The following is an 18,247-nucleotide window of genomic DNA, read 5'->3' as shown; positions in this document are numbered from 1 at the left end:
ATGATGTGACAATGAGTTTTAAAGAATCCTAAAAATATTATGCCATAACCAGAACCTAGCACACCTATGATGGAGCTCAAAAGAGAGTCTAGAGCATCTAAACCTACTCAATGATATATTTTTTTTTGCATTACTTATAGTTGACTGATGGTGGTGAGACAAAAAGATTTAGTGAAGCAATGCAGGTTAGTGATTCTCTCTAGTGGAAGCTAGCCATGAAAAAAGAGATAGTCTCATTGCATGCAAATCAGATATAAGTTTTGACCCAACTGCCAAGGGACAAAAGGGCACTTCATAACAAATGAGTTTGTCGAATCAAGGAAGAACATAATGCCAATAAAAGATACAAAGTGAGGCTGGTTGTGAAAGGATTCCAACGGAAGGAAGGTATTGACTACACTGAGATTTTCTCTTCAGTAGTTAAATTAACTACAATCAGGATTCTATTGAGTATTGTTGTAGCAGAAAACTTGCAATTAGAGTAGTTATATGGGAAAATTGTGTTTTCTGCATAATGATATGGAAGAAGACATCTACGTGGTGCAGCTAGAAGGGTCTACTATGCATGGTAAGAGAGAACTTGTGTGCAAGCTAAATAAAAGTTTGTATGGCTTGAAGCAAGTCCCTAACAGTGCTATAAGAAGTTTGATCAATTCATGTGTAATCACTATTTTATAAGATGTTAGATGGATCATTGTTGTTACCTTAAGAGGTTTGATGGTTGCAATATTATTTTGCTCTTATATGTAGATGATATGCTCATTGAAGGATTTAACATTTAAGAGATCAACAAATTGAAGCAACAATTAACAAGGGAGTTTGCAATGAAGGATCTAAGAGGAAGTGTGTCCACCGAGGTCTCTAGCCAGTGGTACCAACGAATGACCTCATCCTTCAAGTAGATTAAGGTGAAGGCGACCTGATTTTCTTTTGACATTTTGGTAATTTTGAAGTATTGTTCAATATAAAATACCCAGTCAGTGGGGTCATTATCGACAAACTTTGGAAAATGGGTGGTGATGGTGGTGGTGATAGTGAAATGGTGGGTGATGGTGAGATGGGTGGTGGAGAGTGGACACCACCATTTTCTCTTTCTAGAAAACATTCCTCCACCTCCTTCCTGGAGGAATGTTTTATATAAAAAAGTATTTTTTAGAAAAACTCATTAAGAGAAAAAGTTTCTTGTTTGGAAGGGCAGAAAAAGCTGTATGAATTTTTCATCTTATATCATTTTTCCTACATATTTCTCACTTCCAAGGCATGTTTGGAAGCAAGAAAAACTCTCATAGAATAGAAAATTTTGCCTATGAAAAGTTTTGATAGGATTTTTCCTTTTAGAAATATTTCGCTTGTTTGTGTAGCATGAGAAAAATAGTACGAGAAGTTTTTTTGATTGTTTGTTTGTGCATGGAAAAATTGTCCCCCTATATCAAGTGCTAACAAATGGTAGTTATTCACCTACAATATTTCTAATAAAAGAAAAAATACACTAATAAAATGTATTTTTTAACATTAAAATATCAAGATATTAGTTTTTTATTATTTAAAAAAAAAATTCATGTCCATCATATTTTCTAAAAAAAATTTGAACTTGTGAGTCAAATTTTGTCTTTCCATTTAATATTTTGTATTCAAGATTGCAAAATTACTAATCACGTCACTGACTCACTGCTCAGATTAATCTGCATTTTCACCGTCATCTACTAACTTTCAAGTGCATGATATCAATTTTGACATTTAAAAACATAAAAAAGGGGTTATGAAATGCTTAGTAGCTTCCAGAAAATCTATCCATAGGTAGAGTCTTGTTTTAGTTCATAATATCATCATTTTGGAAGGTTTGATCAGGCAACCAAAGTGGGGGCATCTCAAAGATCTTCACATGGCAATTAAACTTTGAGATTACATGTATTCTGCATCTGCATAACTTCATAAGCACAAGATTCCGCTCACTAAGAACTTCTGCTAATCATCAATTACAGTTGCGTATGAATCACAGGTAGGAGTTCTAACATCAAAAATGCATTTTGTTGTAGAAAACGGAAAACTGGACTGAAATTACAAAATGAAAGAGAAAGAAAGAAGAAAGGAAAAACAAGAGAGGCAATTGTCCATCTGATGAATGCTTGAAAAAGAATTCAATGGTCCTCAAATTATGTGACATCAATGGCATCTCAAAAGAGACGCCCACAAATAACAAACAGGATTCACTAACTCTAAAGATAAAAGAAAAGGGAAAACGTGACCACAAAAACTTGAATGAAAAGAATTTTAAAATTAAGCCTCCATCAAATATATGATACCACCCACATAAACCAATCAGCATATTTAACCCTCAATATGCATATTCCTTGGAGAAAAGAGTTTTTTCTAGCATAGCTGGAAGCTTGGAATAGGTTAAGAGATTTAATCAGCATAAATAAAGAAGTGAAAAGAAAATCTTCTGCATTCTCCAAAAAATTCAAGCACTCAAAGAAAAAGAGATTCACTTTTATTTAGCATTTCACATCATATGAAACAAAAGTACTTTTGAAGCAACACTAGCGAATGTTCTAAGCGAAATCCAAACGTTCTAAGCGAAATCCAAACACTTAGAAGAAAAAAGACATGTTTTTATTCATTATTAGAGCAGATAAATGTCTCTCATAGAAAAATTTTCTCTGTTTGGAAGGGTTGGAAAAACTGTAGGGTTTTTTCGAGGTGTATAGTTTTCCCTACATATTTCCCACTTCCAAACGTGCCCTTAAGGTCATACTCACAGCCTCTTTTTGCAAAACAAAATAACAAGTGTTCTTTGTAAATTTTGAAATTTGAACAACTTATAAAAAGGTGCCTAACTTATCAACTATTTATGAACAGTTCCCTAGCATTTCAATTATTACATTTAACCACCTATTTTTAAGTTATATTCTAAAGACATGTTTGGTCCTAAATTCAATCAGTTGATCCCGACTTAATGAAAAAAAGAGCAATTTTTTTTTTTTGTTTCTAAAACCACCTGTGTGAGAGAGAGAGAGAGAGGACAAGCATGAGACTGAGATGAGGAATTATTGATCCATAGGAACATGTTTGATCGCACGTTCCGCGCGCGGAACGTGATGGCAGTTCATCCCATGTTTTTGAACAAACGTGGTACGCGGAGGAAGAGCGGAACACAGTCCGCCGCGTCCCACTTTTGATGTAATTAACGTTCCACCCCACCCCCTGTTACAAAATGAACAGGCACAGGGGAAGGTATACCCTCAGAAAAAAAACCTCGACGGGGGCGCCCTCCTGTCCTCCGTCTCTCTCTCTCTCACCCCGACTCTCTCAGTCTCTCCTCTCACCTCGACACTGTCTCCCTCTCTCACCCCTGACCTCAACTCCCATCTTGCCTCTCTCACCCTCGACTCCGATGGTCCCTCCTGGGAACCTTCCTCTGTCTGGTCCCTCCAGTGAACCTCTCTCCGGCGAACCTCTTTCTCCGGCGGTCCTTCCAGCGAACTGCTCACTTAGGCGAACCGCCTCACATGTCTCTCTCTCTCTCTCTCTCTATATATATATATATGTTTGTTTTGCATCTAAACCCCATTTTCAATCTAGGTGAGAGATTCGAACCTCTCACAACCTATTGAGTGAATGCATGCTAGGGTTTTTTAGGGTTTGCTCGTAAGGCTTTTTTTAGGGGTTATGTTTACTAATCAATTTTTAGGCATTTTTAGGGTTTTTTCCTGTCATTGCCAAATAAAATAATTAATAGAGAAGAGTCTGTCTTTCTATGTTGTTCTATTGTAAACAAGTATCTAGATTTTGTGTTTTGGATTTAATTTTAAGCATACATTATTTTTATTATCATAACAGAGATAGTCATCTTTTGAAATCAATGGCAAAATGATTCATAGAAAACACCATTATGCTCCTTTTTCCTGTTTTCTGGGTTTGCTTCTCTCTCTCTCTCTCTCTCTCACACACACACACACACACTCATTTACATGTACACACACATCATGCCTGTGCAAATGTACAAACAATTTGCTAATATATTAGTTATGAACATAAATTCATTATCATTCCTCATGGTGATATCAACAAGGGCTTTTCTTTGGAGAATTGAAAGTGTTTTCTTGTTGGGGAATTATGGGAACTACTAAACATTTTAAAATAAATTTTAAGCTAAAGGTATTGCGTTAAACTGGTGATAACTTTTTTAACAATATTTTTTTAAGGAAACCTAAATTTTAAGCTAAAGCACAATAATTTATCTGAAATTGATCTATAGTGCGGCACTCCTGGTCTTTTCTATTTGCCTTTGTTTGCTTCTAATGTTTTTTTATTCTCAAATCCTTTTCACTCTGGTGTTCCAAAGGCTTGGTCACAAGCATCTGCAATCTTGTATGATTTGGAGCAGTTTATTGTATCTCTCTCTCTGTTTCTGTTTTTTATTTTGTTTGTTCTTGTGGGTCAGCATCAAGTCACCTTACATGGCATACAAGCACAAGTGCTGGGAAACAAGTTGAGACACTCGTGACTCGATTTGTTTACAGCTCGTAAAAAGCTCATTGAAACTCATAAAATAGGCACAGTAAGCTTAATATGAACAGTATAAGCTTAGCTGGGCTCAACTTGTATAAGCTAGCTTAATAGTAATACATATATTTTAGATATATTTTACATCATATAATATAGCATAAAACAGATGATCGAAGTATTTGGTTTGCAAGCAATAGGTTTAGAAGTAAAATCCTATTGCTTGCAGTTCAGAAACAATTTATTTTTTTTGTCAGGTTATTATTTCTAGCTATAGAACAATGTATTTTTTTTTTTCCAAATAAGCTAGCTTGAGCTCGAATTCATTACTCATACTTGGCTTGTTCAGCTTGTTTGCCAGCACTACACGCACTAACATTATCATCACCATTCATTATAATGCTATCAATTGCCATAAATATAATCATTCCCACCCTCCAAAAGAGAGTCTCAGTATCCTGATCAGGAATGATGTTCAAGATTTTGTAGGCCCAACTTGGTCCCTCGTGGGTAATGAACCCTTTAATTGAAACTCATAGGGAGAAGCTGTTTTGACCAAATCAGACATCATGGATGTGTTCAACATGATCAAAATAGTTGGATCATAGTTTTTCAATATAAATATAAATATAAATATAAATATAAATAAATAAATAATATATATATATATATATATATATATATATATATATATCATTTGCATAATGCATACTATGTTTCCAATTTTTTTAAGTAATAATGTTTTTTCTTAGCATGTAATATATCATTTTTTGCATGTTTAATAGAATGTAGAATGACAAATGTAATGGGTGAGGTACAAGAAGTGTAGCCAAGTCAGACTGAGAAAATGCAATGAACTATGTCACATGGGTGCGGGTGCGGGGATGCGACACTTCCAAAAAACCCGGGTGCGGAAGTGCGGCAAAAAAAAAAAAAAAGAAATATATATATATATATATATATATATATATATATATATATATATATATATATATATATATATAAAGTCCAAAATTTGGACATAAATGACCCTGGGTGTGTTGACTGCACCCAGGGTCAGGTTGACCACATCAGGTGCGGGTGCGGCACCTAGTTGGAGAATCCCTGTGACATATAGGGCAAAAAAAAATTTCTTGGCAATTTTTTTTTAAGTCTGAAAAATTGGACCCAAATGACCCTGGGTGCGTTGACTGCACCCAAGGTCGGGTTGACCGCACCCGGTGCCGCACCCGCACCCAAACCCGCATCGCATCGCGGCGACACGGGTGTGGCACCTGGCTAGCCGAATCCCTGTGACATAGGCAATGAAGTACACCCCAAGTGGACTTATTTGACTGCATGTTAGAGCAGTCTAGAATACCGACATTGAAATGTTTTGGGGTATTGAAAGAGAAGGCCACGAAGGTGGTGGAAAGTCAGATAAAGGAGAAGTTTGGGTCCGAGTTTACCTTAGAAAAAATAGAGAACAAGTTGAAGCGTGCCAGACCCAACTTTACAATAATGAACAAAATCTTAAATACATCGGGCTTTGGATGAGACGCTAAACTGAGGATGCCTTTGGCAGATACAAAAATATGGATCGAGTGTGTTAGGAAAAACCCAACATGGAAGAATTATCAAAAACCCGAAAAGTGGCGATATTTTGAACAGGCTATGAAAATTTATGGTGAATCAACTGCTATAGGCAGTTATAGGTCCATTCAATCTGAAGTACAACTACCACCACCATCTCTCATCGATCTGTGTGTGGAGGAATTGAACTCATTAACATAAGTTTCAAGTAATGAGACACCGATGAATAGCCCACAACCTTGTAATTTTCAACATGCCACAAACTGACCTTCAACTAAAGGAAAGTGCAAAGTCCGTAGTGATGATCAAATCGTGGAAATGTTAGGCAACATTTCTGAATATGTGAAGACCATTAACGATCAATGTCCTTGCACGATGATCAAATCGTGTAATGCTATATTGAAAGAAATGTTCAATAATGGTGAGATTACTGCGAACACACGTGTAAGGGCATTGAACTTAATGATAGTCCCTGGAAACACAACTTTGTTTCAGAATCTGGATCCAGAATGTCAGGTTGATTGGTTGGATTTGAATTATCACCCAATGTTTTGGTATGCATTTACACAAGTCAACACTTATGTTGATTTTTTGATATTGATCATTTTATTAAATGTTTCTCTATTAAAATGTTGCATGTTATAACATTGTTACATATTCAATATACATGTTTATTGAAACCATCTTATTCTTATTTGATTTTTGTCATACAACAACAACAACAACAACAACTACGCCTTCATCCCAAAACAATTGGGGTCGGCGATATGAACCAAAAAAGAAAATCATTCTGGGTCTTCCACATGAATCCTTCTCCTCCAATCATTTCTATCCAATGCCATGTCCTCGGTGAGGTTCAAAGCATTCATATCCTTTCCTATCATCTCCATCCATGTCTTTCTAGGCCTACCTCGACCTCTTTTAACTAATATATTTTCCCATTTCTCCATCCTTCTAACTGGAGCATCATTAGGCCTTCACCGAATATGTCCAAACCACCGTAAACGATTCTCTCTCATCTTATTTTCAATGGGTGCAACGCCTACCTTCTTATGTATCTCCTCGTTTCAAATCTTATCTTTTATTGTATTTCCACACATCCATCTAAGCATACACATCTCAGCTACACTCATTTTTTGAATATGATGTCTCTTGGCAGCCCAACATTCTGTACCATATAGTAAAGCAGGCCTAATAGTCGTCCTATAAAACTTTTCCTTCAACTGCAATGGCATTCTACGATCGCACAACACTCCAGTTGCACTTTTCCATTTCATCCACCCAACCTTTATCCTATGATTTACATCTCCATCAATTTCTCCATACTTTTGAATGATAGATCCCAAATATTTGAAACAATCATCCACCGATATTTCTTGCTCACCAAGCTTCACTATACTCCCATCATTACTTTGTTGCTTACTAAACCGACATTCCATATATTTTGTCTTACTCTTACTCAACTTAAAACCTCTTGATTCCAATGTCTGTCTCTATAATTCTAACTTAGCATTAACCCCAGCTCTAGACTCATCAATCAAAACAATATCATCAGCAAACAACATACACCACGACACATTTTCTTGAATTGATCTCGTAAGTTCATCCATCACTATAGCAAATAGGAAATGGCTTAAAACAGATCCTTGATGTAACCCAACCGTTGTAGGAAAATTGGTTGTCACCCCTCCACAAGTGCGGCCCTCCACAAGTGCGGACATTGGTTACTACTCCTTTATACATATCTTTAATTATACTAATGTACTTGAGAGAAACACCTTTCTTCATCATTGTCCACCAGAGAACGTCCCTAGGTACTCTATTGTAGGCCTTCTCCAAATCAATAAAAAACATATGTAAATTTTTGTTCCTCTCTCTATTTCTCTCAATAAGTTGTCTAAGAAGATGTATAGCTTTCATAGTTGATCTTCCAGGCATAAAACCAAATTGATTCTCCGATATCATGACAACCTTCCTCAACCTAGACTCAATCACCCTCTCCCAAAGTTTCATAGTATGACTCATGAGTTTTATACCACGATAGTTTGTGCAATCTTGTATATCACCCTTATTCTTATATAGAGGCACCAAAGTACTCTTCCTCCACTCATTAGGCATCTTATTTGTCTGCCAAATCTTGTTAAAAAGATTTTTCAACCATTCTAAACCTTTCTCTCCCAAGCATTTATAAGCCTCGATAGGTATACCATCTGGGCCAGCTGCCCTTCTTGATTTCATTTTCTTCAAAGCCTCTGCAATTTCTTTCTTTTGAATCTTGCGCATGGAGTCACGATTCATCTCATGAAAAAGAATAGAGAAGTCTCCAAGATCCTGAGCATGACTTCTATTAAAAAGCTTATCAAAATAATCTTTCTAACTCTCCTTGATCTTCTCATCTTTGACTAAAACCCTTTGCGTTTCATCTTTGATACATCTAACCATACTCAGATCCCTCGATTTCCTATCTCTCATCTTTGCAAGCCTATAAATATCCTTCTCGCCCTCTTTGGTATCCAACTTGTCATAAACCTCCTTATATACCTTATCCCTCGCATTTCGAACTACTTTTTTAGCTTCCTTCTTTGTTATCATATACTTCTCCAAATTTTCATTATCACGACTCTTACTTAGATTTCTATAACACTCTATTTTAACCTTAATAGCTAATTTGACATCCTCGTTCCACCATGATGTATCCTTACCTAGCGGTGCACCACCTTTAGACTCACCCAATACCTCTTTAGCCACCTTTCTCATGCCACTCGCTATCTTATTCCACATTGATTCTGAATCCTCTTCGAGACACCAATCAACTTCGTTAACTACCTGCTCTACAAACATTCCTTGTTTAGCTCCTTTCAGTGCCCACCACTTAATTCTAGGATCTATCATGTGTGTATCCCTTTTGCGGCATTGTCTAATTCTAAGATCTAAAATTAAGACTCTATGTTGTGTAGCTACACTTTCTCCCGGTATAACCTTACAATCGATGCAACAACCCCTATCTCTCTTTCTAAGTAGAAAAAAAATCTATCTGACTCGTATTAACCTTATTTTTAAATGTTACTAGGTGAGACTCCCTCTTCCTAAACCAAGTGTTTGCTAAGATCATATCATAGGACAAACCAAAATCTAAAATCCTTTCTCCACTTTCGTTTCTTTTTCCTATACTATAGCCTCCATGGATACTCTCAAATCCATCCCTACTAATGCTTACATGTCCATTAAGGTCATCGCCGATGAAAAACTTTTCTCCATAAGATATCCCTTGTACTACTCCATCTAAATCTTCCCAAAATTGATGCTTAATGGAATCATCTAAACCTATTTGAGGTGCATAAACACTAATAATATTAATAATATACGTACCTAATACAAATTTAATAAGTAAAATCCTATCACCCTTCCTACGGACCTCAACTACATTATCTATAAACTCACGATTTATAACAATTCCTACTCCATTCCTATTCCTATTTATTCCTGTATACCAAATCTTATATCCCCAAGGTTCTATCACTTTTGCTTTCTCACCTACCCATTTGGTCTATTGTAGACATAAAATATCAATCTTTCTCCTACACATAACATCTACTAACTCTACCAATTTACCAGTCCCTTGCCTATTTGACACCACACCTGGGTGCCGGTGTGACGCGTCGCTTCTGGGCGACGACCTAGCAACCCTTGCCCATTTATCAGTGCCTCCGGGCCTATAGAGTACAACGCGTCGCTCAGTAAGGAATGCCCCAATGAAATTCTCATATTGGTTCATATTCATAGGGTATGACTAAGTTTTTATGCTGGCTGTCACTGGCCTACCACAACCCTCCTTTATCCGGGCTTGGGACCGACTGTGTATAACTAAACAGTTATACGAAGGTGGAGTTATTTGATTTTTGTCATGATATACATATTTATTCAATCATGTTCAATTAAATGTTCATAGTGTTAGAATGTTATTCATATATATTTCTTAGATTTTTTGCATGTTACTAATGTTAAAACCTCAATGATTTTATTTGTATTTGTAGAAGTATAATGAACCCTAATCAAGAACTTATTTATTTATTCACTATGGTGGTGTTGATCCTTTCCTAACGTAGTTTGAGAAGGCCGCATAGGGAAATAGTTCATGATTCTATACATAGTGGTAATGATTTCGTGCATGATTGTTTGTTGGGTTGTCTGCGCAATTGTTTTGACCTTTTACGCATGAAAAAAAACACTTACATCACATTATGTGAAGCTCTTCGCAGAAGTGGATTATTGCAAGATGCCTGTGATGTAGGTCTTGAAGAACAAGTTGCAGTTTTTTTATTAACAATTGGTCATAATGAGTGAAATAGAGCATCACAATATGTGATCCAACACTCAGGACAAACAATTAGCAAGTACTTTAATTTGGTTTTAAATGCATTACTTAGCATTGGTCATTGGTATATGGGCTCACACACTAATGATACCCTAGCAAAAGTTTTGGGAGAACCGAGATTCTACCCATATTTAAAGGTAACCAAGATTCTATACTTGTAATATATATATATATATGTATATATGTCTATTGATTTACCTTTATTTCTTATAATAAGATTGCTTGGGGGCTATAGATGGAACACATATTCCTATAAATGTATCAAGGGGAGAACAAATGAGGTTTCAAAATAGAAAATGGTGGTTGTCACAAAATGTCCTTGTTGTGGTGGGGTTTGACATGCAATTTCACTATGTGCTTTCTGGGTGGGAAGGAAGTGCAACCAATGCAAAAGTGTTGTATATTGCACTTGACAATCCTGACCAGCCTCTAGTAATACCCAGAGGTAAATAAATAACTATCATGTGCATAAATTATATTGATTATTGTATATAGACAAATAATTTTTATTAAATCATAAACCAAATATGCGTATGTAGGCAAATATTATCATGCAGATTTTGGATACCCAAATATTGTTGGGTTTTTTACTCCACACAAAGGATATCGCTACTACTTGTCATAATTTAATGCACCTGGTGCAAAACCAATTAAAAAAACAACAAAGTTATACAACCATACACACTCCTCATTGCGAACAACAGTTGAACGTGTTTTTGGTTTACTCAAAGCACGATTTTCAATTTTAAAATGTCGAATAAAATATTCAGTTTTCACTCAAGTTAAAATTGTTCAGCGGCATGCATAATACATAGCTTTATATTAGAAAATAACCCATATGCCGAACAATTCATAATTGACAATGATGAAGATATGTTGGTTCCTGAATCTGAGAAAGAAAATTTCACAACAATAGTTACTCGTGGTTGCAACAAGGACATGAGAGATGCAATAACAACTCAAATGTGGAATGATTGGCCACATAGTAAGTATATTTCATGATTTTATTACATGTTAGATAAGTTTCATAATTGCAATATAGAATGATCAGCAAATTGATGATTTGTTGGTTCGTGATGATTTTGTATGTGTTGTATGGGTGCAATAGGAGGTAGAACAACTACACGATGTTCGAGGAGATGCTGTATTTATTTTGCCATGATACTCTTCTTGATTTTGTGTTTTTTCTTAGTATATTCATGTTTTTTCATGCTGGAGTGATGTACACTTTTTGGGCCTTGGGTGGGTGGTTCACATAGTATAATACTCTCTTACGTACTATTATACTCTCAGTTTGCACATTTTGGATTTATGATATTGTTGATATTTTAATGAATGAAATGTATGTATTTGGGAACACAATTCGATTCTCGAATGAATGGACTGAACATGAATACAGTAATCATAGAAACTCATCTTGTGGATTTTTCTGTGGGTTATTAACTTTAGCAAAAGCTAAACAAGCTCTGTTCAAATCTAGTTCTGAATTTTGATTAAGTGTTGGCTTTAGTCAGTTGTTTTACGAACTTTCCAGTGAAAAATGTTAGCATTCATTGAATCACGATACATATTTGGCATTTTTTTATTTTTTGTATAAGTGGAATGATTTTTTTTTTAGATCTTTATTGCTTTTATTATTCAAAATTTGTTTTGGTACGGTTCCATTCAAGTCTCAAAACATGATTTTATGACATTTCTCTCTTTCTCAGCTGTAATTACAAGGTTTAAGCTTATCATGATGATTTACACCAGAAATGTGTGTTACAAAAACACATAGACATCAATTTCTTAAAAAAAAACATTATCATTAAGTAAGAATATTTTGAAAAAATGCTAGTCTGGGCCCTGCTTGCCTGCTTGCTTAAACCAGCCATTAGCATAGGTAACATTTGATTCCTGATAACTGAATTAATTGAAATAACCAAAAAATGAAATTTACTAAGGTACATTTATGTAATTTAAAAGTTTTACAAAGAATAGCTAAAAGTCCTATTGCCAATCAGTTTATGAGCCATGGTAATGCATCTTATCTTGTTAATGGATTCACTACAAAATAGAATACAATTGTGGAATATGTTTGTGAACTTGTAGTGCCTTTCAAAATTATTTGATTTTCAGACATTGTTTGGAATAACCCTTTGACTGCTCACCTGGCAATGTCTTGATAGCTTGGTACTTGTGCAAGAGTAAGATTTTTTGATTTTTCATGTAGACATTTTGGGCATATTGTAGTTTGATTTTTCATGCAGAGAGCAGAGCATATGGTCTAGTTTGTTTGATTTTTCATGCATATGGTCTAGTCTCAACACCACCCAAAACCAGAAAATGCAAATTCTTCACGACATGGTATTCCTTCATCTTGTACTTCCTAAGTGCAAACTAGAAAGAACATATAAGCTAAGTTTGGTTGTCCGTAATGGTGACTTGAAATGTATTTACCTCTCACCTAATCATCATTTATCTGTGATCTTGCTTATGTATGAGTCCCTTGCTTTGTGGTTACAGTCAATGATCAGAGTTTCTATGCTTATTTTGTATATTCATCTGATTGTGAATATATAATTGTGATCTTGCTTATTTTGTATACTTATCTGATTGTGATCAGGGGCAATATCTGAAGTATTTCATACTCCAAGTTTGACGAACAATGTCATCAATTACAATTGTGTTTTTTATTTGTCTCTTTGATATCAGTCCCTTGCTAGTGTTTTTGATTTGTCTCTTTGATATCAGTCGTGGTCACCTCTGTGTTTTTAGTTTTCTTTGGTAGTTTGTCATCAACTAGTGTCATACTGTTCCATGTGCAGTTGCAGGCATGAATAAGAACATAAATCAGTTAGCGTGGGAGAAAAAATAAGTGATCTGTATGCTAGTGGTGTCAAACAGATAATTAGCATGACCAGGTTGTTAAACTACAGTGGCTTGTCTAGGTTTATTTGACTGCCAAGGGTTCAACTGCAGGAGAATTTGTATCCTATGAAACAGGCAGTAATGGCCAAGAGAGTGTGTAAATGACTTGACATGAGAATAGATGATTTTAAACAAAAAGAATTTTAAACTACACTTCTTTGCAACTATATTTCACAGAAAGAATTTAAACCTATCATATGAAGTCCAAGAAGTACTGCACGATGGGTGGCATTGAGGACCTTTATACCATCCCTTAAACAAGCTAGCAGGAGCTTATATGAATTCTGGTATTTTCCTGCACTGCAAAGGCCATGCAATAAGGATGTGTACTTGAAGGAATCTTTAATCTTCATTTCATTGAAGAGCTGTATAGCAATATCTAGGAATCTTTAAGAGTCTTTGGATTAACCAATATGATTGTGTTATTTGCATATTTCTTCTCACCAATTGAACCTTGGGATGAAAATCATTTACCTTATGATTCCAAATCATAGCCAACAAGTAAATGGTAAAATATTAAAACAAAAAACAAAACAAAGCAAAACTGCAAGCATAATCCCAGACATTGACATAGAAAATGACCAATCAATTTCTTTGTTAAAACAAAAAGAAGCCATCACGTAATCTGAGAAAAATGAGTTGCTTTCTTTTTATTCATCAAAATAGAACTTGCTCATGCACGTCCTTTCATTCACAGAGGCACATACTCTGCATCTGTGCACATGCATCCATGTATTTTATATGTCACTCGCTTGTGAACGAGTGCACACTTGCATGTGTGTGTTGGTATCTATCTGCATCAATTATGTATCACAAGTGGTTAACATTTATTGGCTTCTCATTCATGAAAACAGAATATAACTCGAGTGCATCAAACTAGCTAAATTTTCACTTTTTTGAGAAAGAAACATGAGAACAATCTCTTCATGGATTGCAACTCAAGAAAAAAAATGACATGATCAAAACAAAATTTCTGAAGAAAAAAGATACTCGTAATTTTTGGTAACATGAAAAAACAAAGAATTTCAGAACAATAGAAGGAATCCATGTTACCTAGATTCTCCAGGTTTTTCTTTTTTCAACTTAAAAGCCTTTCAATTTCTTAAATTATCTTATTGGAATTATTATACCAAAGAAGTGAGTATGGATTTGTAGATACAGATATAGTCCATAGGAATCCTGAATATAGTGGGCTTTAAGATTTAAAATTGGACAGGAGGTTAAACCTGTGTAGCCAAGGAATCCTGTAAAGAAAGCAAAGAAAAAACCTGTGTAGTCAATTGCATCTGCGCTGCCAAACTGAGCACAACTCTCAGAGTATGATATAATAGACCCAGAACTAGACTGATTGCTTGACTCTTCTTCCAAAACCTTTTCATTTTGAGGCTCATAATCACTAGATCCATCTTCACCAATACTTATTCTCACCAATATTTTACTAACTTTTCATGTGATTCCAAATTACATTCACCTTATGATTCTGAATCATATCATGCGATTTCTAATCAAATGAGATGCAAGCAAACAGGACCTTGGTGCTGATGTCTATGATTAAAAAAAAGGTATTGAGTGAATAAGGAGAGCATGCAAGCAAACAGGAACTTTTCATGTACTACTCACTTGTCCCGCAATTCAAGGTTCATGTTAGTTTAAAAGCTAAAGGACATGATTGAAAATGAAAAAAAAAAGAAAAATTGCATAAGTAAAATGTTACATATGAGAAGTTTTCATATGAGAACTTTCTATGAAAAATATTCTCTTGTTTGTGTGACTTGAGAAAATCTGGTTGGAAAAAAGTCATCTGACTCATTGTATAAATGATATGCTTTGAGGCTCCAAGTTTAGTGATTGGGAGCCTCGAAATCGATATTCGCATTGCTGTAGGAGCATTTTGGGTGCCACTCGGACATCATGCATGTGAAATTCGTCATTCCTTTTATTTATCTTTTTTTTTTGGTTATTTGATAAGCAAACTGGGGATGACCCTCATGGTATTCGAACCTGTGACCTCTTTGTTGTGCGTAGCTTTACCATTTGGCCTTTCATTGGACCTCTCATTATGGTCCTATGCCATGTTTAGTAATTACCATTCCCATGAACCTTTAGGCCAACATTTCATTGAGGGTGCACAGATCAAATGCAATCACATTCAGTGTAGCCGTCCTTTGCGATTCATTGACTAAATCATCATCGATGAATCATGATTCTCATCCAAAACAATTTGGGACCATGATTTTCATTGAAAATCGTTGGATTTTTAAGTCGCTGACTAAATTGGGGGCACAAATTCAATTTGAGATCTATATTCGAGGAAAAAATTCATATTCAGGGCAAATATCCAATTCGAGATCCATATTTGGTATAAAAATTTAATTCGAGATTTATATTCGGAGCAAAAATTCATATTTGGAGCAAAAATTTCATTTGAGATCTATATTCGGGGCAAAAATCCAATTTCAAATCCATATTCAGTGCAAAAATTCATGATTTTAGATATAATTTCGTAATTGAATCCATATCCGGATAAAAAAAAACATAATAAACTTGTTAAAACAGGTAAAATGGTGGATGAATTGGGTCATACGATCCAAAACAAAGTAATTCGACCCAGTATCCATGAGTGTCCTAAGTTGTCCGTGCATCGTCATCAAACAAGGGACATTTGAAATATAGCATTTGAGTATGGTTCAACCAGGTGTTGAACTTAGAACAATTGTTACGGAACGAACAAAACCAATGTTTTGTTTTGTTTTGTTATTTTTATTCATTTTGTCCAATCCTGGACAAGCGATCAAACGTACTCTAGAGGAACCCACCGTCGTTACCCATGCCCAATGTATGACTACTCACATAATGTGTGAAATTCAATTTCTTCTCTCCCTTCCCACCACTGTGCTTTACTTCATTTCCTTATTCAAATGATGCCTCTGTCTCTATCAAAAATGAGGGCAACAGTGGTGGGCCAATTGGCATCTCTCTCTCCATAGATAGTTTTTTAAATAAGGGAATTTTTGGTCTTTTTTCATTAAGTCAAGTCCAATCGGATGAATTTATAACCAGGCATGTCTTTGAAATACAACTTTTAGAAACAGGCCATTAAATGAAACAAATGAAAAGTTAGTTGCCCATTCATAAATAGTTGTCAAGTTTTTGTAACTCGTTCTTGAAATTTCCCTGCGAAACAAAGTACATAATCTGTCCCTATTAATTGCAAGCAGCCTTCAAAGTAGCAGTCTGCTCGAACCAGTTTGATCCAGCCGGGTGGTTCTCTTCCCACCTGATTGGATGACTTTTGTAAATAGTTTCATGCTATTTATACTAATGCTTTTTTTACCACCATCACTATCACCGCTGCCGCCGCCACCGCCACCACCACCACCACCATTGCCATTACTATCCTGCTTCTTCGTTAACACTCCTACAACTGCTACCACTTCTTCATAACCACCATCATCATCACTACCACCTAGCGATGCACACAAGCTGGGTTTGAGCCGAGCTTGGGCTGGCTTGGCTTGGCTCATGAAAGAAAACAAGTTGTTCAAGCTCGGCTTGGCTCGAGCTTGAACAACCAGGTTCAGGATCAGCCCGAGTCGAGCTCGAGCTGAAAACCTTTAATTCAAAAATGTTTTTAAAATTTTTGAAACTTGTGTAAAATGCTATTTTGAAAGAGTTGCAAACAGTGGGATTTTAACTTACGTCTCTTTTAAAGATAACCAATGAATTGTTCACTAAGGTAAGACACATCTTTGTGTTAATGATGTGAACAAAATATATAGATATATAAATCTAATTTTTTATACAACTATATGAATCAAGCCTAATTGAGCTTACCGAGCTTATTGGAGCTGGACTGTTAGTTCAAGCTTGGCTCATTTATGTATTCCGAGCCTGAAACCTTGTTCAAGCTTGACTCATTTATTTTTCAAACAAGTTTGACCCAAGCCCGAGCTAGCTTGGCTCGTTGTGCATCCCTACTACCACCAACATTCTTACAACCTCCACCATCGCCACCACCACCACTACTCATACTTATCTCCATTTTTTTTTTATTTTAGTTTAAATAATGGATGATCCAAACATTCACTTGATTAAAAATAAATGCAAATTCTTCTTTATAAAATGTGTTTTAATTTATGCATGTAGGCAATAAATAAAAACAGATCCAAAAAACTACATATATAAAATCCTATTTTTAACTAAAGATCGAAATGTAACCTTGCTAGAGGAACTGTTTTGGTCTTTTAAATCACTTTGCTAACATTAACATAAAGGATTATCACATATGATTGTGTGTATCACAGTCATTGACACGAGTGCAGACAAGACTCGTGTATACCGAACACGAATTAAAGCATTTTACGAAAATTAAGTCCTGATAAGTGGCTTATTTTTGTTCACAAGATATGGCGGGCCCTAATATGGACACCAGATACAGGATGTTTCCATTTTCAATTCAAGACTTGTACCAGGCTCGTTAACCACAGATCTAGACTCAAACCAACTGTGAGCTAGAAACGAGTAGATTTGGTCACCTAGCAATCGAGTCTCACTCAACCTTGATCATGCACAGATCCGACCCAATTAGGTTCTCAAAACTTGCAAGATTTCACTTTGATTGCTATTTATTTTTAAATCCATTTTAGATTTGGATCTGGAATGTGAGCTTCTTTCACTTTTAAAGATAATTCCTGCCCATAGCATGCGAATGTGGTCTGATGGAGTCAAAAAGGGATGTGGCATGTTAGATCCGAACAACAGACTTAATATAGTACAAATTGATTTTCAAGCAAACCTTTCACATGGAATTTGGTTCTCCTTGTTAATTTTGAAGCAAATATTTTTACATGCAGCTGTATTTTTTTACCTTGTTTAAGAGTAGCC

The sequence above is a fragment of the Nuphar pumila genome, chromosome 6 (assembly GCF_984573655.1).
Source record: "Nuphar pumila chromosome 6, dmNupPumi1.hap1.1, whole genome shotgun sequence".
In the NCBI taxonomy this organism is placed as follows: Eukaryota; Viridiplantae; Streptophyta; class Magnoliopsida; order Nymphaeales; family Nymphaeaceae; genus Nuphar; species Nuphar pumila.
Note: the sequence above shows the minus strand (reverse complement) of the source record.